We start from the raw sequence: 24162 nt of genomic DNA, 5'->3' as shown, positions 1-24162 counted from the left end.
AAAATTTCTGCTTCTGTTTTTCATTTTTTGCGTATCACAGACACACAAACACAGGATCTAATAATAAAAAAATTACATGACTTAATTCATAATTGTCATTAAATATAACCAAATGCTAAAATTTGTATGCTATATGCATAGATATATAGAGAGATAAATAGATATTTATGTATATGTCCATCTATATGGATCAGTAAGATGTAAATATATATATATATGAAATTATGCACATACTTAGTTTTACATTTGAATTTTTCTGATTCTAATGCAAGGACAATATATACGTATATATATTCATTAATTCACACATGTACTCATATATATATAAAAGTTTTCATCAGCTATGAACATATTGCAGATAATTCACTAAAAATGAAACTTTCCATCATAAAATTGTAGGCATTTATATGAAATAATTGATCTTGAATTAATGTGAGAAATATACTTGTTTCCTTCCTTCTACCACAAAAAGTACATGAGGAGCAGTTAGATACCTATAAAACTGCAAATAACAGAGAAATTTTAATTTATGATTCAGATGTCCAACCTCTTTCTATAGCTCTCAAGTCCATCTCAAATACTAGTCCCAATGGCTCTTGGTAATATTGATTTAGATCAGAGCCTATCCTCTAAGGAGAAGCCATTTTGTCTTAATGCTTCTAGACCTCACAGAGGTTCCAAATCTCCTGGCCCCAGAATACTCTATTTTTACAGGGCACATTGCAAAACCTGAACTTTCAGGAAAGGGTGAGAACGTTTTGGAGATCCTTCAGAGTAACCATGAAAGGAGTGTGAGTTATGGGATTGCTTGTCAAAGGAGAGTCATAGAATGGATGTGTGCTCCCATTACAGCTTCCTCGGCAGCTTTGGATCGACTGCCATTAGAAGGTACTATTAGGCCAGCACCTTGATCTTGGAATTCTCAGCTTCCAGAACTGTGAGAAAATAAACTTCTGTTCTTTATGTTCCTTTCTTTCTTTATTTTTTTAACAGATGGAGCTTCACACTTGTTGTCCAGGCTGGAGTGGCAATATCCCTGATGAACATCAGTGCAAAAATCCTCAATAAAATACTGGCAAACCAAATCCAGCAGAACATCAAAAAGCTTATCCACCATGATCAAGTGGGCTTCATCCCTGGGATGCAAGGCTGGTCCAACATATGCAAATCAATAAATGTAATCCAGCATATAAACAGAACCAAAGACAAAAACCACATGATTATCTCAACAGATGCAGAAAAGGCAGAAAAGACCTTTGACAAAATTCAACAGCCCTTCATGCTAAAAACTCTCAATAAATTAGGTATTGATGGGAAGTATCTCAAAATAATAAGAGCTATTTATGACAAACCCACAGCCAATATCATACTGAATGGGCAAAAACTGGAAGCATTCCCTTTGAAAACTGGCACAAGACAGGGATGCCCTCTCTCACCACTCCTATTCAACATAGTGTTGGAAGTTCTGGCCAGGGAAATCAGGCAGGAGAAAGAAATAAAGGGTATTCAATTAGGAAAAGAGGAAGTCAAATTGTCTCTGTTTGCAGATGACATAATTGTATATTTCGAAAACCCCATTGTCTCAGCCCAAAATATCCTTAAGCTGATAAGCTACTTCAGCAAAGTCTCAGGATACAAAATCAATACGCAAAAATTACAAGCATTCCTATACAGCAATAACAGACAAACAGAGAGCCAAACTATGAGTGAACTCCCATACACAATTGCTTCAAAGAGAATAAAATACCTAGGAATACAACTTACAAGGGATGTGAAGGACCTCTTTAAGGAGAACTACAAACGACTGCTCAAGGAAGTAAGAGAGGACACAAACAAATGGAAAAACATTCCATGCTCATGGATAGGAAGAATCAATATCATGAAAATGGCCATACTGCCCAAAGTAATTTACACATTCAATGCTATCCCCATCAAGCTATCATTGACTTTCTTCACAGAATTGGAAAAAACTACTTTGACTTGCATATGGAACAAAAAAAGAGCCTGCATAGCCAAGACAATCCTAAGCAGAAAGAACAAAGCTGGAGGCATCACACTACCTGACTTCAAACTATACTACAAGGATACAGTAACCAAAACAGCATGGTACTGGTACGAAAACAGATATACAGACCAATGGAACAGAACAGAGGCCTCAGAAATAACACCACACATCTAGAGCCATCTGATCTTTGACAAAACTGACAAAAGCAAGCAATGGGGAAAGGATTCCCTATTTAACAAATGGTGCTGGGAAAACTGGCCAGCTATATGCAGAATACTGAAACTTGATCCCTTCCCTACACCTTAAACAAAAATTAACTCAAGATGGATTAAAGACTTAAATGTTAGACCTAAAACCATACAAACCCTAGTAGAAAACCTAGTCAATACCATTCAGGACATAGGCATGGGCAAAGATTTCATTACTAAAACATGAAAAGCAATGGCAGCAAAAGCCAAAATTGACAAATGGGATCTAATTAAAATAAAGAGTTCTGCATAGTAAAAGAAACTGTTATCAGAGTGAACAGACAACCTACAGAATGGGAGAAAATTTTTGCAATCTATCCATCTGACAAAGGGCTAATATCCAGAATCTACAAGGAATGTAAACAAATTTACAAGAAAAAAATAAACATCCCATCAAAAAGTGCAAAGTGGGTGAAGGATATGAACAGGCACTTCTCAAAAGAAGATATTTATGTGATCAACAAACATATGAAAAAAAGCTCATCATCATTGGTCATTAGAGAAATGTAAATCAAAACCACAGTGAGATACAAACTCACTCCATTTAGAATGGTGATCATTAAAAAGTCAGGAAACAACCACTGTGGAGAAATAGGAATGCTTTTACACTGTTGGTGGGAGTATAAATTAGTTCATCCATTGTGGAAGACAGTGTGGCAATTCCTCAAAGATCTGAAACCAGAAATACCATTTGACTCAGCAATCCCATTACTGGGTATATACCCAAAGGACTATAAATCATTCTACTATAAAGACACTTGCACACGTATGTTTATTGTAGCACTGTTCACAATAGCAAAGACTTGGAACCAATCCAAATGCCCATCAATGATAGACTGGATAAAGAAAATATGGCACATATACACCACGGAATACTATGCAGCCATAAAAAAGGGTGAGTTCATGTCCTTTGCAGGGACATGGAAGAAGCAGGAAACCATCATTCTCAGCAAACTAACACAGGAACAGAAAACCAAACACCCCATGTTCTCACTCACAAATGGGAGTTGAACAATGAGAACACATGGACACAGGGAGGGGAACATCACACACCGGGGCCTGTCGGGTGGTAGGGGGATAGGGGAGGGATAGCATTAGCAGAAATACCTAATGTAGATGATGGGTTTGTGGGTGCAGCAAGCCACAATGGCACATGTATACCTATGTAATAAACCTGCACGTTCTGCACATGTATCCCAGAACTTAAGATATAATTTAAAAAATAAACAAACAACAAAAAGTAAAAAGCAGGCCAGGTCAAATATATCTGCAAGCTGAGCTTCCAAATTTGTCCTCAGTTTAAGGGCTCAGATAATCAACACGTCTCTAAACCCAGGGGCTACAGACCTAATTGTGTCTCCGCAAAATTCATATGTTGAAGCAATAAGCTGCAATGTGATGATATTTGGAGATGGGGCCATGGTGAGATAATTAGGTTTAGATGTGGTCATGAGAACAAGGGCCTCATCATGGGACTAGTGCTCTTCTAAGGAGAGAAGTAGACTAAAGCTTGCTGGCTTGGCTTTGTGAGGACACAGCAAGTTAGGAAGAGAGCCTTTGTCAGGAACTGGATCTGCCAGCACCTTGATCTTGGACTTCTCAGCTTCCAGAACTGTGATGAAATAAACTTCTGTTCTTTATTTTATTCATTTATTTATTTTTTAATAGACAGAGTTTCACACTTGTCTAGGCTGGAGTGCAATGGCTCAATCTTGGCTGAATGCAACCTCCTCCTCCTGGTTTCAAGCGATTCTCCTGCCTCAGCCTCCTGAGTAGCTGGGAACATAGGTGCGTGCCACCACGCCCGGCTAATATTTTGTATTTTTAGTAGAGACAGGGTTTCATTGTGTTAGCCAGGATGGTCTCCATCTCCTGACCTCACGATCTGCCCACCGTGGCCTCCCAAAGTGATGGGATTACAGGCATGAGCCACCATGCTCAGCTAACTTCTGTTCTTTATACAACACCAGATCTATCATATTTTGTTATGGCAGCCCAAACTGATAAAACAGCGGTGCTTTAGTGTCAGGTGTTTTAGTTTTTCTGGGTGCCAGAGTTAAGGTAAAATGCCAGGCATTTGACTAGAAATGAGGTTTCAAAGCCTGATCCATATGTAGAAAAGGAATAAAAATAATTGTACGTGTATCTTTGGAAAGAAAATGGAATGAAGTCAATGCAGACTTATTAGTGAAACACACTAAAGAAGCAAGGAATAGTCAGAGGTATCAAAACTACTCCACTGCAAGGAGCTGGATGCAAGAACTGGATCTGGTATACTGTGCTTGAGGACATCAGACTGGCTGCCCTGAATATAGTTAGGAGGCCAGCTTCAGAGATACTGAGATAGAATCTGGAGCATGCTTTGGAGATATTGATGTTTCATATGCATGTGAATGAAACTGAACAGGGAGAGAGCTGCTAGGAACACTGGTGGTTTTTCACACTTGGAAGTGGAAGAAGACCTACTAAGGGAACAGAAGTCACTGGCTCAATGTAAAGCAGCAAATCCTCTGGGAAGACCTGTGAAGTGTCAGAAAATCTTTAGGATTCAGGGTGACAAGAAACACAGGGAAAATGCTGTGGAATATAATTTAGAGGAATGCACTGATGAGAAGACTAGACAGAATTCACGGCCTGTTTACCATGCAGTGAGCGTGCTCCTTTCAGACTTGGGCATCTAAGAATTCTACAATCTAAAACACCTAGTAATCCTGGTAAAATATAAGAATCATTCTTCATATTGCTAGCTAACCTTCAAGAAATAAAGTAACGTCATAGAAACCAAATTTAAAAAGTAGCAGGAATCCAGAGTAATGGATTAAAGCTCAAGCTTGTCTCTAGGTCAATTTGCTAGAACTCACTGAGTACTTAGATTTGTTTCAGCAAAGCTGAGACTTTCATACCATCCTCAGTTGAAGGGAGAACTGGAGGGTGAATATACAGGAGGGGGTTTGTGTGTGTGTATGTGTATTCTAGCAATACATACTCTGGTGACAAGAGACATCAACAAAGCTTGTCTCTTGTAGCCCATGATCTGGGGTGAACTATCTTTCCGCTGGAAAATTTACACTGCCCTTCTTGATCAAAGTTAAGAGTCAGATTTTTATTGACAATATGACCAAGTAAAATCACAGTCACAAAAATAATGTAAAAGGGACCACATTTATAGCTTCACATGTTCTTTGCAAAAGGAAAAGCAAATCCTCTCAGGTGGACAAATGTTCAACGCAGGCTTCCTGCATCTCCCATAAATAAATCTTCATGGATCTGAGCTTACTGATCAAGTTATCAAACAGAGAGAGACATAAGCCAACATCACCTAGAGATGTTAGAATTAATGAAGAGCAGAAGGAGACCCCCAAGAATGTTGATTTTAGAATCAGGGTTTTAAAGTGTCTACAGAACTAAAAGTTAAGCACTATCCCAAATATTAGGCAAATACGAAAAAGCAAAATAGAGTACTTTTAAAAATGGAAATATATAAACACTAAAATTAAGATCCCAAAAGACTGCTAATTATAACTTACTAAACAGTGACTTGGTGAAATAGGTATTAAACAGAATTCAGTTAAGTGAGAACTACAGAATCTTAATAGAGAGGTTAGAAAAATGCAGATTTAATAGTGAGATATAGCATTATAATAGAAATGAAAACTACATAAGAATGTAAACTATATTAGAGAAATTCACTATTATGAGCTATATAATATACATAATAGATACATGTCTGAACTTTCAGAAGAAGCAGAGAGAAACAGTAGCAAAAACCCATGTTTAATAGCATTTAACATTTTTTCTAGAAATAATTTTAAGTCTAAATCTTTAAATTTGGGAACTATTTTAAAAAACAATGTTACCAATAAACAGAGACTAGCAGATTGGTCTGTTGTATTAAACCTACAAATTAAAAGCTAAGAAGAATATTATAAAAGCAGCCAGAAAGGAAAGAAAAAAGGCCCTAACCAAAGACTGACCATTGGAATAAGAGGAATCTGCAAATCACAGGAGTTTAAAGCAGAGGATAGTGGAATTATATATAAAGAACACTGAAATAGATGGGGCACGGTGGCCCACACCTGTAATCCCAGCGCTTTGGGAGGCCAAGGCAGGTGGATCACCTGAGGTCAGGAGATCGAGACCAGCCTGGCCAACATAGTGAAATTCCATTTCTACTAAAAATGCAAAAAATTAGCTGGGCGTGGTGGCAGGTGCCTGTAATCCCAGCTATTTAGGAGGCTGAAGCAGGAGAATTGCTTGAACCCCAGAGGCAGAGGTTGCAGCGAGCCGAGATCACGCCATCGCACTCCAGCCTGGGCAACAAAAACGAAACTCCATTCCCCCAAAAAAAGAATATTAAAATAATAGCCATTAATCTAGAACATTAAAATTGCTAGTATATCATTCAAGAAAAATAAAATAAAAACTGTGACATTCGCACCTTCTTCCAAAAATGAACTTCTAAATGTTGTGCTATAGGAAGACTATAAAATCTGAATACACCTATATTCATTAAACCAACAGAATTAGGAGGCAAAAATAAGTTTAAAAATTGGTCCTGACAAATATTCAAGAGAGAAAAGTTGCAATTGGATACAAAATCTGCCAAAGATTAGAGAACAGTGGAACACTCTAAAATTCATGTCATACTAGTTATAACCTTAAAAAACAAACCAAAAACAAGAAGAGAAGGTAAATGGGACAGGATAGGCTAGGCTGTTTTGCATACATTATTTCAATACATTCTCAGAGCTACCCTATGAGATAAGTACAGTATAATTATTTACTGTTACAGATAAAGAAATTCAATCCAGAGATGTGAAGTTACTTGTCCCATGCTACGCAAAGCAGAGACAGGACTTTAATGTAGTTTTATTTAAGAGACTGCAATTACTAATGTGAGACAAAAATCCTGTTTCCACTCCTTTTTAATTATGTAATCTTGGGCAAGTAATTTAACCTTCCCAAGCTTCAATTTATTCCTCTATAAAAGGAAGTATGTATATTAACAAAAGAAGTTTTCATAATATTATTAAGTGTAAGTAATTTTGAGGGTTATATGCAATAAAGAAGGAGGATTAAATCCATATAAAATCTGTAAGCCAGCATCTAGTGGAAAAATATTAAATGCCATTTATTAATACACTATTAATGTATGAATTTTTATTATTGTGCTCTACTCAATATTGTAAATGTGTGCTTTAAAAAAAAAAAACTCAAATATATTTAGGCTAGAATGTTTATCTACAGTGAAAAACGAGACCCCCTAATAACATGAATCTCCAAGATTTCCTGGAGGAGCCATAAACTAAGCCCAAGCTGCCTACCACTCAGCAAGTGCTGGGCAATTTGTGATTATATGAACATACCATAGATCTTATTAACAGTGTCTTTTCAAGGTTTCTTATTTTAAATAATTCCTTCTATATGTGTAAAATTACAATTGTTGTCTTTTACAAGATGATCTGTGAGAAAAGGGGGACTTTTAAAGATATGGACTGTGAAATTGCCATTACCCTGGGTTTCACTCTGTAATCATTATTTTTCCATTTATATAAATTTCACACATGACTACAGAAATAATGATGTGAAAATAATTTTTTTCCTATTTCAAGAATTTAGAGTGTTTTTGGGAGGAGGTTATATAATGAAGAAAATAGTAGCTCTAAAATAATATATTGGCATACTGGAATCTTAAGCTTCATTTCTGCAAATCACATACTTTATTCCTTTGATTGAAGAATAGGCCTAAGTTCATAGAACATAACAGGGAGAAAAAAAGCCTTATTTTTAAAAATTCAGTTTTAAAATTTTTATGTAAACTGCCTCCACGTAGGAAAAGATGTGATAATTTTAAAAATATCTACCTAACAGATAATTAATATTGTGCAAATAATTGAAAACAATATTAGTATTTTGTGGATATTTTAAAATTTTAATTGTACTCATATTGTGTTCTTAATAATTCTGATGACTTTTTCTAAATTATGTCTAACTCAACTGATTCGCTGGACCTGTTACTCTGGGCTAATGTCCTTGACCACCTTTTAAATGAAGGATAAGTTCTAGAGAATACAATCTAAATCATGGCAATATGCAGGATTAGGGCTTTAACAAAATAAATCCACATCGGCACGATCCTGCCTCATCTCATTCATGCTTTGCCTGCTGTTCATTATCCCAACTCTGCTGCCATGGTAATTCTTTATGCTGTGAATTATTGTCATACTGTTAAATATAGCTTTGAAAATGACAAGACCAATCTTTTTTATTTATTGTCAACCAATCACCCTGCCTAGAATCAACAAAAGTAAATTATGTTTCTGTTAAGCGTTTATTGAAAACATTGCATATTATCACTTAACTTCTTGGAGGAGCAGAGCCAAGTGGGAAGCTAAACAATGGGAATGAAATGGCTCAGATTCTCCTGTCTCAAACACCCTTTACAATAGGTATGAAATGGCCTAAAACTAATACTTTATGATTCCATAATAAGAAACAAGAAATAAATTTCTGATCGTCATCCCTATACCTGCCTCTCCCTCAGATTCTTCCATCTCACTTTTTCTTTTACTGCACAAACGAGTTCTTTCTTCAAATCTATCCCACCTCTGACCTCTTCTCTTCATCTGCACTGCTAATGTTCTGGAGCAAAACGCTGTTGTGTCTACTCAGATTCTTGCAATAACCCCATAACACATCCCCCTTCTTCTGCTTTGGCCACCAATCCATCTATTCTCAACTTTGTAAGCACAGCGACTACATGGAAAACCAAATCCTTCTGTCTGAAAACCCTCCAATGGTTTTCTAGTTCTAGAATTTATCTAAAGTCAGCCTAAAAGTTCACCAGGCCTTACAGGACCTGGTGCCTGCCCTCCAAAACTTCTCTGGACCCATTTCATACAATTCACTCTTGTTTGCTCTGGCCCAGCTATATCAGCCCTCTTTCTGTCACTCAAAAAATGCACGTGCTGATGCACAGAAGAGAACTCTGTTGGTGGGAATGTAAATTAGTAGAACCCCTATGGAAAATAGTACGGAAATTTCTCAAAGAACTAAAAATAGAACTATGATACGATCCAGCAATCCCACTACTGGGTATCTACCCAAAAGAAAATAAATCATTATAGCAAAAAGATACCTCCATTTGTATGTTTATTGCAGCACTATTCACAATAACAAATATTTGGAATCAACTTGTATCCACCAATGGAAGATTGCATAAAGAAAGTGTGATATACACACACACAGACACACACACAAAAGAATAGTAATCACCATGAAGAAGAATGAAATCATGGCTCTTGCAACAACATGGATGGAACTGGAGGTCATTGTCTTATGGGAAACAACTCAAACACAGAAAGACAACTACAGTGTATTCTCACTCATAAGTCTAACTAAATAGTGTGTAAATATGGAAGCAGGGTATAGAATGTTGGACAATGGGGACTTGGAAGGGTGGGGAGGTGGGACGGGGTGGATGATGGGATGTTGTTTGGTGGGTACAGTGGGCATTGTTCTGGTGATGGATGAACTGAAGGCCCTGACTTTACCATAATCCAATATAACAAATGCAATATAATCAATGTAGCAAAACAGCACTTGTACCTCATGAATATAAACAAAAAATACTATTGCACTTGCTTTTACTTCACTGGGTATTCCTCTTCCTTCAAGATACCAACATGACTTTCTATCATCCTTTACTTCCTTACATGTATTATTCCTTCCTTTGAAGCCTTTTTCACTGCACTCTTACAGATTTCTTAAAAACAACACACATACACTCCTCACATTCTCTCTCTCTGGCCCCTTCATGCTTGATTTTTCTCATTGTGGTTATCATCATTGAACTTACTGTAATTGTACTTAGTGATTTTTCATTAAAGTCTGTTCTCCCTATTTTCACAACTAAAGGTAAGCCACATAATATCAGAAATTCTTCCCTGTTTTATTCACTGGTGGACTTCCAGTACCTGGAATATTGCCCAACACATGTTAACCACTCATTATATGTTGAATGAACGCATGAATGTGAATGTGTGACTGAAAAATTGAGAACCTTCCCCAGCAACACTCAAATCAGTCATCTGTGTCACTTTCCTTTATGAAACATACAAATATATCTACGTCTGGGCCCATCCTCTCCTCCTGTGTCTTGCTATAACTTTTCAGCCAATTCGTGTACACTTGCTATGCCCATAATGAGTATTTGCTTACCTAAAAAGGAACTTTAATCTTTTAACTTCTGAACATTTCCTCATTTATTAAACTTCTTTCAGTTCTCTTCTCCCCCTTACCCAGCTGGGATTACATTACTCTATTTTACTAAACCTTCTTTCAGTAACCTAACCTCCCTGCCTCTCACTCTTTTTATTGTATCCATCTAGCAAAACAGAAATCTAGATGAACTAATTCTACCAGAGACTTCCTCCATGCTTAATCTGTGCTGCATGGGATAATTCAAATGCTCAATCTTATTGGCAGTCCTACTACATGAGTCAGGTCAATTCTGATCAACTCTGCACTAGACATTTCTATTTGCATGTCTTAAAACACAAACATGTAAATGATAGCATAGCAAACATTCAGGGAAGACAAGATATTTCTAATGAAGGCCAGTAATGGATTCAAAATGAATTAAAAACAACAATTGAACAGAGTCCAAATCTACCTTAGAGATATCTAGGATAATAAAATTTTTAGGTGTCTCCTGTATGGTTTCTTTCATACTTGTGTGACACCTTAATTAGCCGTGGAACTAAAATTTCATGACTAACATTCTTTACTATTAAAACAAAGAAAGAGAAACTGATTAAAATGAAAATCAAACAAATACACTTGTGACATAGCCTATACTGCAATATTGATTAATATAAAACTAGTTCATTATCATTAAATCAAAAAATTTGAAGAACGCATGTTCACTCAGTTCCTAGGAAATAACATATTTTAAATATTTCTCCAGCTGAGGCTGATTTTTTCTTCCCTTGCAGATCTTTTCTGTTTAATAACTCACCAATCTTCCTCAGTGCCAGATCTTAGAGACTTAACCCTCGAACAGAGGCAATCTCACATAAATTAAAGGCCAAGCACACACTGCACTCCAATTGTGTGTCACATCCCTCAGGCACCTATGGGTTTATTTCTCAAACCCACTGCCCATTTTGTTTTTATTGTCACATCCCATAAGATAAAACATATCTAATCAATAAAATCAGAAAAATATAATAAATAAAATGTATCATTACTATTTGGCCAATGGAAATTAAAAAATGAAATTTATAAAAAACAAAAACAAATAAAAATACAAATTTAGAGTTGCATGAAATATTATTATGTAACAAAATCTGTTTAATACAACTGGATTAATACCAAATATCAATTGATAAAATAAGTAATAGAATAAACACCTGTTGGTGCTCCAAACTTAGTTGAATCAGAGTTTTCTAAATAATATTAAAATAGCTTGGGCTTCTGGAGATATGGCTACCAGATTAACAGCTTGATCAAATCTATAGAATAAGTTGGGAGTGAGATCTAATTAGCCTCACATTGTATTTGAATTTTTAAAATTATATTTTCAAAAACTTCTTAAGGTAAATAGTAGAATGCTATCTTCATTTATTTGGGCCCCTATAATAAAGCACCATAGTCTAGGTGGCTTAAAAACAACAGGAATTTAATTCTCACAGTTTGGAGGCATTAGACAGTCCAAGAGCAAGGTTCCAGCAGATTTTGTGTCTAGTGGGTGCCCACTTTCTGGCTTGTAGTTAGTCTTCGTTTGGCTATAGCTTCACATAACAGGAGGGGTGAAGGAATTTTCTAGAACCTCTTCCATAAAGACATTAATCCCATTCATAAGGGCTTCATTCTCATGACGTAATCATCTCTCAAAAGTCCCACCTCCTAATAATATCCCCTTGGGGAACAGGATTTCGATGTATGAATTTGGGAGGACATAAATATTCAGTCCACTGCAATTACATTTTTTCTGGTAATTGTGTATTTTTTTAAATGAAGTGAAATTCATCCAAATAAAGACAAAGTTTCTATTTTTCTTACTAAAAATATAGAGAAGCATTATTTCCTTAGTCAATTGAAAGAACATTGATTGTATTAACATAAGCATCAAAGAAATTCACATTTACATTAAACATATAGCTGTATGAAAATAACAGAAAACATAATATTTTTGTTCTTTTTATTGATAATCCTATGGAATTTGCTTATATATGTATATATTTATTATACATAGTGATTTCTCCTTACTCTGGCACTAGTCTATTATTAATAAAAGACAAGTTTGTTATCTATCTAGTATATTCTTGTCTCTGATCTGATCAAGATAAGAAATTATTTTTGGGGCCAGTGAGTGGTGCAGGCCTGTATTCCTAGCACCTTGGGAGACTGAGGTGGTAAGATTGCTTGAGTGCAGGAATTTGAGACCAGCCTGGCCAACATGGTGACATGGTGAAACCCTGTCTCTATAAAAAAATACAAAAATTAGCCCAGTGTGTTGATGCAGGCCTATAGTCCTTAATACTTGGGAGGCTGAGGTGGGAGGATCCCTTGATCCTGGGAGGTAGAGGTTGCAGTGTGAGCCAAGATCATGCCACTGCACCCCAGCCTGGGCGACAGAGCCAGATTTTGTCTCAAGAAAAGGAAGAAAGAAATTCTTCTCAGGTTTAATTTCAAAATAACTATTTTTAGAAAAGTTTTATTTGAATTTAGCTACTTTAAGAAATATTGTGGCTTTCCCACCTATAAAATATTCCCATAAGTTTGAGTCTATATGTCCTTCTATAGAATTATTTCACTTATATTAAATGCAATTCTTTTTAGTGCCTTAGTGTCTTCAAGTGACAGATCTGTCAGAACCTCAAACCTAAAACACAGACTGAAAACATAATAAGTTTTACTGTCCTACGCCTGTTCTGTAAGTTTCCTTATGTTTCTTGCAATAATCATAATAAAATGATAATGTGTAATATAATGAATTCCTGCTCTCTCTGTTTAAGAAGTAAGAAATAACACATTTCTTGCAGAGTGGTCTCATGCTAGGCATGAAAACTGACAACAGCAAGGTACTTAAAACCAGCAAGCCTGATAGAGTCCTGGTGTGGTCAGCTGAGCCACCTGGCAGCCAGGCCTTACATGCTGTAACCACAAGGCTTGAACTCCAGCCTCCTGATCACACAATGGGAGGGGCTGTGTTCCTGAACCACAGCAATGGTGGGACAGCAGATTAGGCCACTGATTTGTCTTGTACATCTGCAACAAAGAGTCCTGATCAATCCAGGGAATAGTATCATGTGCTTCCTCTCATGAAGGATAAACTAGCAAAATTGGGCTGGAGCCAAGTATTCGCCATAGTATAACGTGGTTGAATCCCAGGCCCTGACAATCTCAGGGGCAGGCCTGGGCCTCTTCCAATCTCATAGCTCAGGAAGTCCTTCCTCCTTCTCCCAGGGTCTACTGTCTGACCCTGCTGGGTCCCTGTGGCCTGAGTCAGAGTAAAATATGTAATAGGACATTCAAATACCTACTTTTTATCCTGCTTCCCTGTTGCCTTAGTAAACCTGTTGCCAGCAAGCCTGATGTATGTGTTGTCAAATAAATTATATTTTTAGTTATTAAGTGGCAAGACAATAGGAAACCTTTTCTAGCTTCAGAGGAGAAGTTAGGCATCACTCAGAGATCCTGAGCTTTAAGTTGGGTGTGGTGACTGGATAGGACTTGGGCTGTGTCTCTGAAGAAGGGTGAAAATGTGTTCTATGTGTGGGAATTAGAATTCACAAAGATTTTCTCCTTTTATATTAAGCAGAGTCGTAGCTGGGAGATGGCTGCCCACACAGGACCTGTACATCCATGCCCCCTTGTAGCTAGATGTGGTCATAGCACTGATTCCTCTCAAAGGAATGAGAGCAAAAGCAATGTGTGCTGTTCCAAGGCAAAGGGTTTAAGACGCAAGAATGGACTGCCTGCCCAAGGTGGGTTTTTTTTTTCTACTTTACCACTTGGAAACACTCAATAAGGAAGCCTTAGGAAATTGTGGAATCATGTAAACAAAGAAGCCTGGGCTGCTGAAAGCTTGCATGGAAAAGAACTGTCTCTGAAGATGAAAAATCTCTTAGAACTGTTACGTAAGACACAGATGTCTGTGGTCCCTTACATATTTGAGTCTATTTATTTTTACAGCCTGAGTTCAAGTTTAACTGAAAGAAGTCTGCTTGTTATTTTATTTTATTTATTTATTTTGAGACAGGGTCTCACTCTGTCACCCAGGCTGAGTACAGTGGCACAATCACAGCTCACTGCAGCCTCAAACTCCCGGCTCAAGCAGTCCTCCCACCTCAGCCTCCTGAGTAGCTGGGACTACAGGCACACCATGATGCCCAGCTAATTTTTTATTTCTTATACAGTGTAGGGGGCACACTATGTTGCCTGGCTGGTCTCAAACTCCTAGACTCCAGCAATTGTCCCTCCTCAGCCTCCCAAGGTGCTGGGATAATAGGTGTGATCCAACATGCCCGGCTTACTTATTTTATTAAGTGGACAGACTTTGTACTATTTATTAGTATTCATTGGATGATCACATGATCCAAATTCATAAATGTCAGAAGAGCAGTTATAATTGGGTAAAGTGAGGAAACACATGGCATATCCCAATAATATAGATCATAGAAAAAATGAAAAGAGGGTTAGTGTTACTGCAAAGGGGAAAGTAATTCTAGAAAGGTAGTTCCTATTCACTGATATTCTGATTTTCCAAAACATTAGTTAGTAACAATGTCTAATGATGAGATAATCTAACTAATTTCAATATTAGGTGTACTTTAATATGTGTGCCATTATAAGTCACCAGCTCATTAGTTCTCACTAATATGTTAGACCTTAAAGTCTTCAATTAGACTGCACTGCAGTCTAGAATAGGTTTCTCTCTCTCTCTCTCTCTCCCCCCACCCCCAACTCCTTCCCTTTGTCTTTTATGATAAATAATTTTCCTGCTTGGGTATTCAGTTGAGTATGTGAGTCCCATTTGCAACAATTAACACATCCACCAGCTTGGAGCTCCCACTCATTTAAATGGTCTGATCTTCTCTCAGGATTCCTCTCTCTATGTGGTTCCTCCAGCAGCCTTTGGGCTAGGTCATAATCTGTCATCACCACTGGGCCTAGCTCTGCATCCTCTCCAGGCTGTTCTCCTTTTGCCCCCTTAATGGAAGTTCCCCTGCAGCTCCCTTGTGGCAGCCTGAGAAAGGAATTCAATTCTGAAATTCCATCAATATCTAATTCTTTTTTCCTTTTCTCACATCTTTTCTCAAGTTCCCAAAACTTCATCTATGGCTCAGAAACCCATAGTCAGTCATCAGCAAAATGTCCTATATTTCTACCCCTGTGTCATTGCTTACGTCTCCCAGAATTTCATTCTTCCCTGCAGCCGTGGATGTCTACTGCTGCCAGTGACACCTCTGCAACCAATCATGTCCAGGGCTCTCACCCTCACTAACCAGCATAAAAATGTCTAATAATTCTCTCTATCCACACTTGCAGAAGGCATTCTCAAAATAGAGGTTATAAACTGACCTTGCATCACAGTGTTGTTTTTTTTTCCAAAAACTCTCCCTTCTATTATCTAAAATGGGTGAGGAAAGGAGAAAAGTTGGGTTAAAAGATACTTGGAGGTAGTTTCCCATTGTGCATGTATGACCACGGATAGCAGCCAAGATGGATGTTCAGGCAGTCTTGTTCCCACATACATTTTCACATGTGATAATTTAGTTTCAAATTTCTCATTTTTCTTACCCCCAGCTTGAACCCTTTTGAAAAAACCTTAGTACATCAAATTAATATGTACGTATTTGATTACCACGTATCACAGAGCAAGATGTCACAATGTCAGCTATCAAGTTCTCTGCCTCAGAGCTGAAGGCAGGATAGAAAGGAAGCCACAGAAATCTGTGCACCACAGATAGTTTTCCCTCAGATCCACTCAGCTTTCAGCAAACTGGAGAATCACAGACCCAAAGACTACTCCAAGGAGTGAGGGATTTCCCCTCAGACAGTTTTCACATTACCATTTACAGGGGTGCATAGGGAGCCCAGTAGATCTGCATGAGTTTCAAAATACAACCTCCACTCTCTGGACAACCCACTCCTAGAGCTTAGGCATCACTATATGCCTGAAACCTGCAGAACTGATGCCATTATGTCCTTTGTCCTATTTTAATCTGCCCACTTCAGAGATCCTAGGACCAACGACTATCCATTAATTCTGGAATTCTCTCAACATCTAATTATTTTTTCCTTTTCTCACATCTCTTCTCAAGTTCCCAAAACTTCAATTATGGCTCAGAAACCCATAGTCAGTCATCAGCAAACATCAGCAAAATGTCCTATATTTCTACCCCTTCTCTAACTTTACTTTCCATTTCTTGAAGCCTAATTCCCTAAGGACCACTTCCCTGCACTGCTGGAAGTAGCATCTGTCTTCTCTCCCATGGCCTTCATAACTGGGCCTGGAGGTAGAATTTTGATATTCTAGTTCTTCATCATTTTCCAAGATCATCACATTCATGCCAACAGATTATACCACGCACTGCATCTCCGTGTCGCACTCTTCTGCAAAACCACTCTCTCTCCCACTCATTTCTTGAAGATTCTAACTCCTGGAGTTAGAATCACTATCTTCATAGTTCATGTCATAATTAATGATGATTTCTGTACCCATTTAGTGTATTTTTCCAAAATCCTGCATTCACAGTTTTTGCCCTTACGTCTGCTGATGACCTTGTTCTCCACCCTGTTTGTCTCTCACTCCATGACCGTGTGTCTCATCATTGTTAATCATTCCAAGTCCTCTTATTATATCAACTTCGAGCATCCCAATTTTCAACCACCACCACTTACCTTTTTAGTTCATTCCCTGTGATACACTGATTCCAACCATTCTTCAACCTCCAGAATAACTACATGCATCTTACTGCCATTTTCTGTGCATTATCATTCCCTTATCATCCTCTTATCATCCTCTTATTCTTACTTCTGATCTAAAGGCTTGGATTTTATGGCACATCATTATTTTCATGTCTTGCACTATTCTTTATTTTTGTTACCTCTCTTTTTCTTGTTTCATTTTATACACTTTTAGCATAATTCCAGTGCTGATTAAATTCACTTCTCCACCTACTCTTGGCTTGTTACCGTGAAGCTACATGGACTACATCATTTTTTGATAGACCTCAGTGTAAACTCATGACCACAAACCTCAAAGGGAAGTTATTCCACAGTTTGATAGACAATTTAGCCTTTTCTCTTACAGATAATTTTGTATACTCTCTCTCTCCTCAAAATTCAAATACTGCATGCCATCTTCCCTCCCAATTGATCTATTTTATGTATAAAATGAAAGCAATCTGAAAGAACTTCTAAAAGTTACTTTATTACTTTTTCTAAGCTATGATGGTTCACGTTATGTGTTGACTTGACTGGGGCCACAGGGTGCCCAGACATTTGGCCGAACATCTTTCCGTGTTTCTGTGAGACTGTGTCTGGATGACATTAACGCTTTATGGGTAAACTGAGTAAAGTAGATTGCCTTCCCTTATGTGGGTGGACCTTATTCAGTCAATTCAAGGCCTGAACAGAAGAGACAGGCCGAGTAAGCGGAAACTCCTTGAATCTGACCATTGGTGCTGGGACATCAGTCTTTTCTTGACTTCAGACTTGAAATAAGAAACTGGCTTTTCCTGAGTCTTGAGCCTGTGGGCTTTCAGACTAGCAATTCCACCTTTGGTTCTCTTGGTTCGCCAGCTTACTGACTCTGGATCTTGGGACCTCCCAGTCTCTATATTTGCATGAGTAAATTTTTTATCATAAATGTTTCATGTAGGGCATCATAAAAGATGATATCATTGTCTTACTTACCAACCACCCAAACCTTCTCATCCCAAAGTTTAGTTTAGTGTTGATGAGGAGCTTCTAGTGAATTACTCACAAAGATTGATAACCCTGCCAAAAATTAACATGCTCTGGCATTGCAAAGGAATGTAGTCCCTGCAAAACCAAGGCAGTGATGGAATAGGAGAAATAAGAACCCCAGGTCTCTGTCCTTACAGTCTCATCTCCAGCACCTTCCATTAGCCGAGCCCAGCCAGAAGCCTGAGGGCAGGAAGCACCTGGAGTCCCTAGAGTCAGCCTCCCAGGACACAAAACCAGGCAGATAAGCCAAGAGGAAAACAGGAGCACAAGCAAAACCAAGCAAGCACACACATCCTAAATATACACATTTGATCTACTCATAAAAAAAGCACATGTTCATTTCTATTCAATTAAAATGCCATCTAAAGCTTTCTCTTTATTTTTCACCATGATGAAGCACTTTTAGTTCTATAATAAGTAAACTGGTAAATATTGAACATACCTATTTTGTTCTTTATTATTATTTCAATCTTGAAAGTGAAATTTTTATTACATTCTTATAGATAAAATAACTAATTTAAAAAAATGAGCAAAGTTTATAGATTGATCATCTGTGCATAAATCTTTGGCTTCTTTACACAGTTACATTAAAGTAATTAATTCAATACTTATTTTGGCATTCATCAGATACAATCCTGATTTTCATATACACACATATGTATATATATACACACACACATTTTAATAGATATGTATATATAATGATTTAAAATTAGTTCCTCAAAACTATGCAAGAACCATATTTTACCTAATATGGTTGAAAGTACAATATAATTGCCTTGATAATTATGATATAATTTCCTCAAGATTTGTGGGGAGAGAACTTTAAATTTTAAACACCTACATATAAAAATAGGAATTCTCTTAAAATTCATACTTTAATTTTTTTATTTTACTTTTCAAATCAAAACATAAAAATAAGTGTATTTAAAATTTATTTATATATATTTGAAAATCAGGTATGCTTACCTTAAAAATTACTACAATGTAATTTGTAAGATAATTTGTTTTGGCTCCCAAATGTTATGAAAGCATGTTGTTAATTTAAATACCATGGGTTAAAACCTATTACAGAATATGAAAACATTTCACACTTCTTATAAAGCATAATTTAAAAAATACAATTGTGGAATTCTCTCTCATTTTGATTACCTAGAAGGTACTATGGTGATATTGTGGGTGCTAGCATAGAGCTATATTGTTTCTCTGTAGTTAGATGGCTAGGGCCAATATGATACTTAAAAAAACTGTTCTAAAACAAGAATAATGAAGTTGCAAAATTATCAGCAGTACTATGTTAGCAATCTCTTTTGAGCACTTGTGAATATATTTCCAGGAAATTCTAGCAACATCTTCCATGTGTATAATTGCACAGACTCAGATTTAACTTTTTAAATGATCTAATAAAGTAGTCAAAATTTTAGATTTCTTGAAGAAATAGAAGAAAATGTTTTTGTGTTTCTGTCATAATTATGCTGTTATTGTTTAAACATTCCTTACAGTGAATAGACTAATGTCTTGAAATTATTATATGGCAATAGTCACGTTGGTTTTTTTCCAACTTCTCTATTTTAATTATGTATAACCATTTTACTTTTCCATCTTGAGTACTTTCTTTTATTATTGTAAATTAACAAATTATGGTTGTATATATTTATGGAGTACAAAGTGATGTTATGATTAATACAATGTAGAAAATTTAATCAAGCTATATAACATATCATTACCTCAAATACTTATTTCATGTGATGAAGACATTTGGAATTTACTCTTCATGATTTTGGAATGTACCATACACTATTATTAACTATAGTCAGCACATTCGGCAATAGATCAAAAAAACCCATTATTTCCCCCAAGGCTTCAACCCTTTCACTGTCATCTCCCCATTCTCCCCATTTCCTAGCCTCTGATAATCACCATCCTTTGTGTTATGACTTTGACTGTTTAAATTCCAAACAGGAGTGGGAACATGTGGTATTTATCTTTATATTCCTAGCTTATTTCACATAGCATAATGTTCTCCAATTCCGTCCATGTTCAAATCACAGAATTTATTCCTTTCATAAGGCTGAATATTTTCCCTTGTGTATATGTACCATATTTTTAATGCATTCATCTGTTGATAGACACTTTACTTGATTCCATATTTTGGCTGTTATGAACAGTTCTGCAAAGAACACTGGAGTGCAAACATTTCTTTGACATACTGATTTCAAATCTTTTGGGTAAAGACTTGGAAGTGAGGTTGCTAGATCATATGGTAACTATATTTTTACTTTTTTCACAAGCCTCCATAATGTTTTCCATAAAGGCTGTAACTTACATTCTCACCAACAGTGTACAAGGATTCCCTTTTCCCCATATACTTCCCAATATTTATCTTTTTTATATATATAATAGCCATTCTAACAGAAGAGACAAGCTCTGGTTTAATTTTCATTTCCCTGATGATTAGTGATGTTGAGCATTTTTTCATCTAGCTGTTGCCTATTTGTATGTCTTCTTTTAAGAAATATCTATTTCAGCTTGCTTACTCATTTTAAAATCAGATTGTTTTCTTTCTATATAGTCATTTGGGTTTTTTTATGCATTTTGAATATTAACCTTTTATCAAATGTATAGCTTGCAAATATTTTCTACCAATCTATATGTTATATCTTCATTTTATTTGCTTCATTTGTTGTGTAGAAGCCTTTTTTCTTGATACAATTACATTTGTCTGTTTTTGCTTTTGTTGTCTATGTTCTTGGATTCCAATCTTAATAATTATTGCCCATCCCAATGTCACAGAGATTTTCCCCTAAGTTTTATTTTGTAGGTTTATAGTTTCAAGTCTTTTGTTGAAGTTCTTAATCCATTTTGGGTTAATTTTTGTACACGATGTGAGATAAGGGTCCAATTTTATTCTTCTGCATATGGATATACAGTTTTCCCGACATAATTTATTGAAAATACTGCCTATTTCCCATTGCGTATTCTGGACACCTTTGTCAAAAATCAATTTACTGTACATGTGTGGGTTGATTTCTGGACTCCCCATTTTGTTTCATTGACTGATGTGTCTGTTTTATGCCAGTACCATGCTGTTTAATTACTATCAGTTTGTGGTATAGTTTGAAATCAGGAATTTTGAGGCCTCCGGCTTTGGGTGTTTTGGTCATGATTGCCTTGGTTATTGTGGTTCTTTTGTGGTTCCGTATGAATTCCAACATCATTTTTTTCCATTTTTATGAAATATGGCATTGGAATTTTGATAACGATTGCATTGAAGTAGATCACTTTAAATAGTATGGACATTTTAACAGTATTTTTTCTTTCAATCCATGAACATAACATTTCTTTCCATTTATTTGTATCTTCTTCAACTTATTTCATTAATGTTTTATAGGTTTCAGGATACAGGTATTCCACTACTTTGGTTAAATTTATTTTTAAGAGGTTTTCTATCTTTTTTGTAGCTGTTGTAAATGGGATTGCTTTCTTGATTTCTTTCTCAGAACGTGTGTTGTTAGTGTATAGAAATGCTATGGAATTTTCTTGTTAATGTATCCTGCAACTTTTCTGTATTTGTTTATTAGTTCTAACAGGTTTTTGGCGAATTCTTTAAGGTTTTTTATGTATAAGATCATGTCTGTAGCAAACAGGGACATTTTCACTTCTTTCTTTCCTATTTGGGTGCTTTTTACTTCTTTCTCTTGCCTACTTGCTCTGGCTAGGATTTCCATTACTATGTTGAATAGAAGTGATAAAGAGTGGTTACTCTTTTCTTGTTCTGGATCTTAGAGAAAAGAGCTTCAATGTTTTCACCATTGACTATAATGTCAGCTGTGAGTTTATCATAAGCGACCTTTATTGTGTTGAGGTACATTCCTTCTATACCTAATTTGTTGAGAGGGTTTTTTTTTTTAAATCATTAAAACGTATTTGGATTTTGTCAGATGCATTTTCTGTGATATGATCATACTTTTTTTGTTCTTCATTCTATTATTACGAGGTATCACATTTATTGAGTTGTACGTATTGAACCACCCCAGAACCCCAGGGATAAACCCACTTGATAATGGTGAATGATCCTTTTCATGTGCTGTTGAACTCACTTTTCTAGTATTTTGCTGAGGATTTTTGCATCTATTTTCATCAAAGAAATTAGCCTAAAGTTTCCCTTTCTTGTGATATCCTTGTCTACCTTTGGTAAAAGGATGTTACTGGTCTCATAAAAAGAGTCTGGAAGTATTCTCTCATTTTCAGTTTTTCAGAAGAGCTTGTAAGGATTATGCTAGTTTGAATGTCATTTGCCCCACTAAAACTAATATTAAAATTTAATCCCCAATATGGCAGTTTTGGGGAGTGGAGCCTAGTAAAAGGTGTTTGGGTCATGGGTTACATCTCTCATGAATAAATTAAGATTAAGACCCTCCCACAGGGGTTAGTGAGTTCTTCCTCTTGTGAGGATGGATTAGTTATCACTGGCATGGGTTTTTATAAATAATCTGGTGTCTCTGGTTTCTCTCTCTCACTTCCTCTCTCACGATATCATCTCTTGGCACACATGTGCTCCCCTTCCACTTCTCACCATGAGTTGAAGCAATGTAAGGTCCTCTCCAGATGCAGTTTCCCAATTTTGAACCTTGCAGTCACCAGAAATGTTAGCCAAATACACTTATTTTCTTTATAAATACTAAGAGGGATTATTTGTTATTTAAATGCTAGATTATTAGTTCTTTAAACGGTAGACTTCAGCAGTGAAGTCATCAGGTCCTGGGCCTTTCTTTGATGATAGACTTTGTTTATTACTGATTCAATCTTCTTACTAGTGATTGATCTATTCAAACTTTATATTTCTTCATGGTTCGGTCTTGGTAGACTGTATGTGTCTTAGAATTTGTCCATTTCTTCTAGGTTACCCAACTTCTTGGCATATAATTGTTCATGTCACTCTATTCTCTCCTCTCCTAAAAGCTCATCCCTTTCATGGCATTAAACACACACACACATACACACACACAGACACACACACACACACAATTTCAAAGAAACTGATTTTTAAAGCATAGAAAAAATGTGTTGAGATTACATTTGTTGTAAGTTAATGTTAAAGTTATCTTAGAAGTATATATATATATATATACACATATATATGTTAATCATTAACAACACTGCAAAGAGATGACAGTGATAGTAACATGCTCTTGAATTTTGTTAAGGTATATCTTAGATTTAACCAAGATACACTAGTTTACAGGAGCTGGAAAATATATTCTAAAGTGTCTTTTGGAAGGTTCGTAGAAAATACTGAAAATGCAAAATGGGATAATGTACTTAATTTTCTTATTTTTCAGAAGTTAAAGGGAAAAGACATTTCCTTGATCAAAATGAAAGGTGAAAGTAAAAATGAAACACACGAGCTAGGCAGAGATGGAGTACAAAGCAGTTTGAATTTAGAATTTGTTTTGTATGAAGAATCTTTTAAGAGATGCTCAAATAATTAAGTTTCCAGAGACAACATCTTTTTCCCTGAAGTTATTAAGGTTATGAAAAGACCTGTAAATTTTCTCTTTTGCATTTAAGATTACTGGGTTTTACAAAATTTTGATGTCTTCTAGGTGATTTATATGGCTGGAAAGCAACTAACAGAAAATATATTTTTTAAACAGAATAACTCACTTTTTATTTACTTTAAAACTTATAAAAAGTTAACTGAAATATTGACTGATTTGTCTAGGCATTTAATTAAACTTGTTAGGTCTATTGGGATACATATCAACCCAGCATATAACTAAATAAAGAAGTGGTTATATGTGTCAGTAAATACAATTAAACAAATTAATTTAGACAATTCAATTTTATTTCAATGAAAAATAAGTAAAACAATTTTTCTGGAATTTAAGCAAGAAATAAGGACTTGATGCAGCATATTTAATA

This window comes from Pongo pygmaeus, chromosome 3 (assembly GCF_028885625.2).
Source record: "Pongo pygmaeus isolate AG05252 chromosome 3, NHGRI_mPonPyg2-v2.0_pri, whole genome shotgun sequence".
In the NCBI taxonomy this organism is placed as follows: Eukaryota; Metazoa; Chordata; class Mammalia; order Primates; family Hominidae; genus Pongo; species Pongo pygmaeus.
This window is presented reverse-complemented; position numbering follows the sequence as displayed.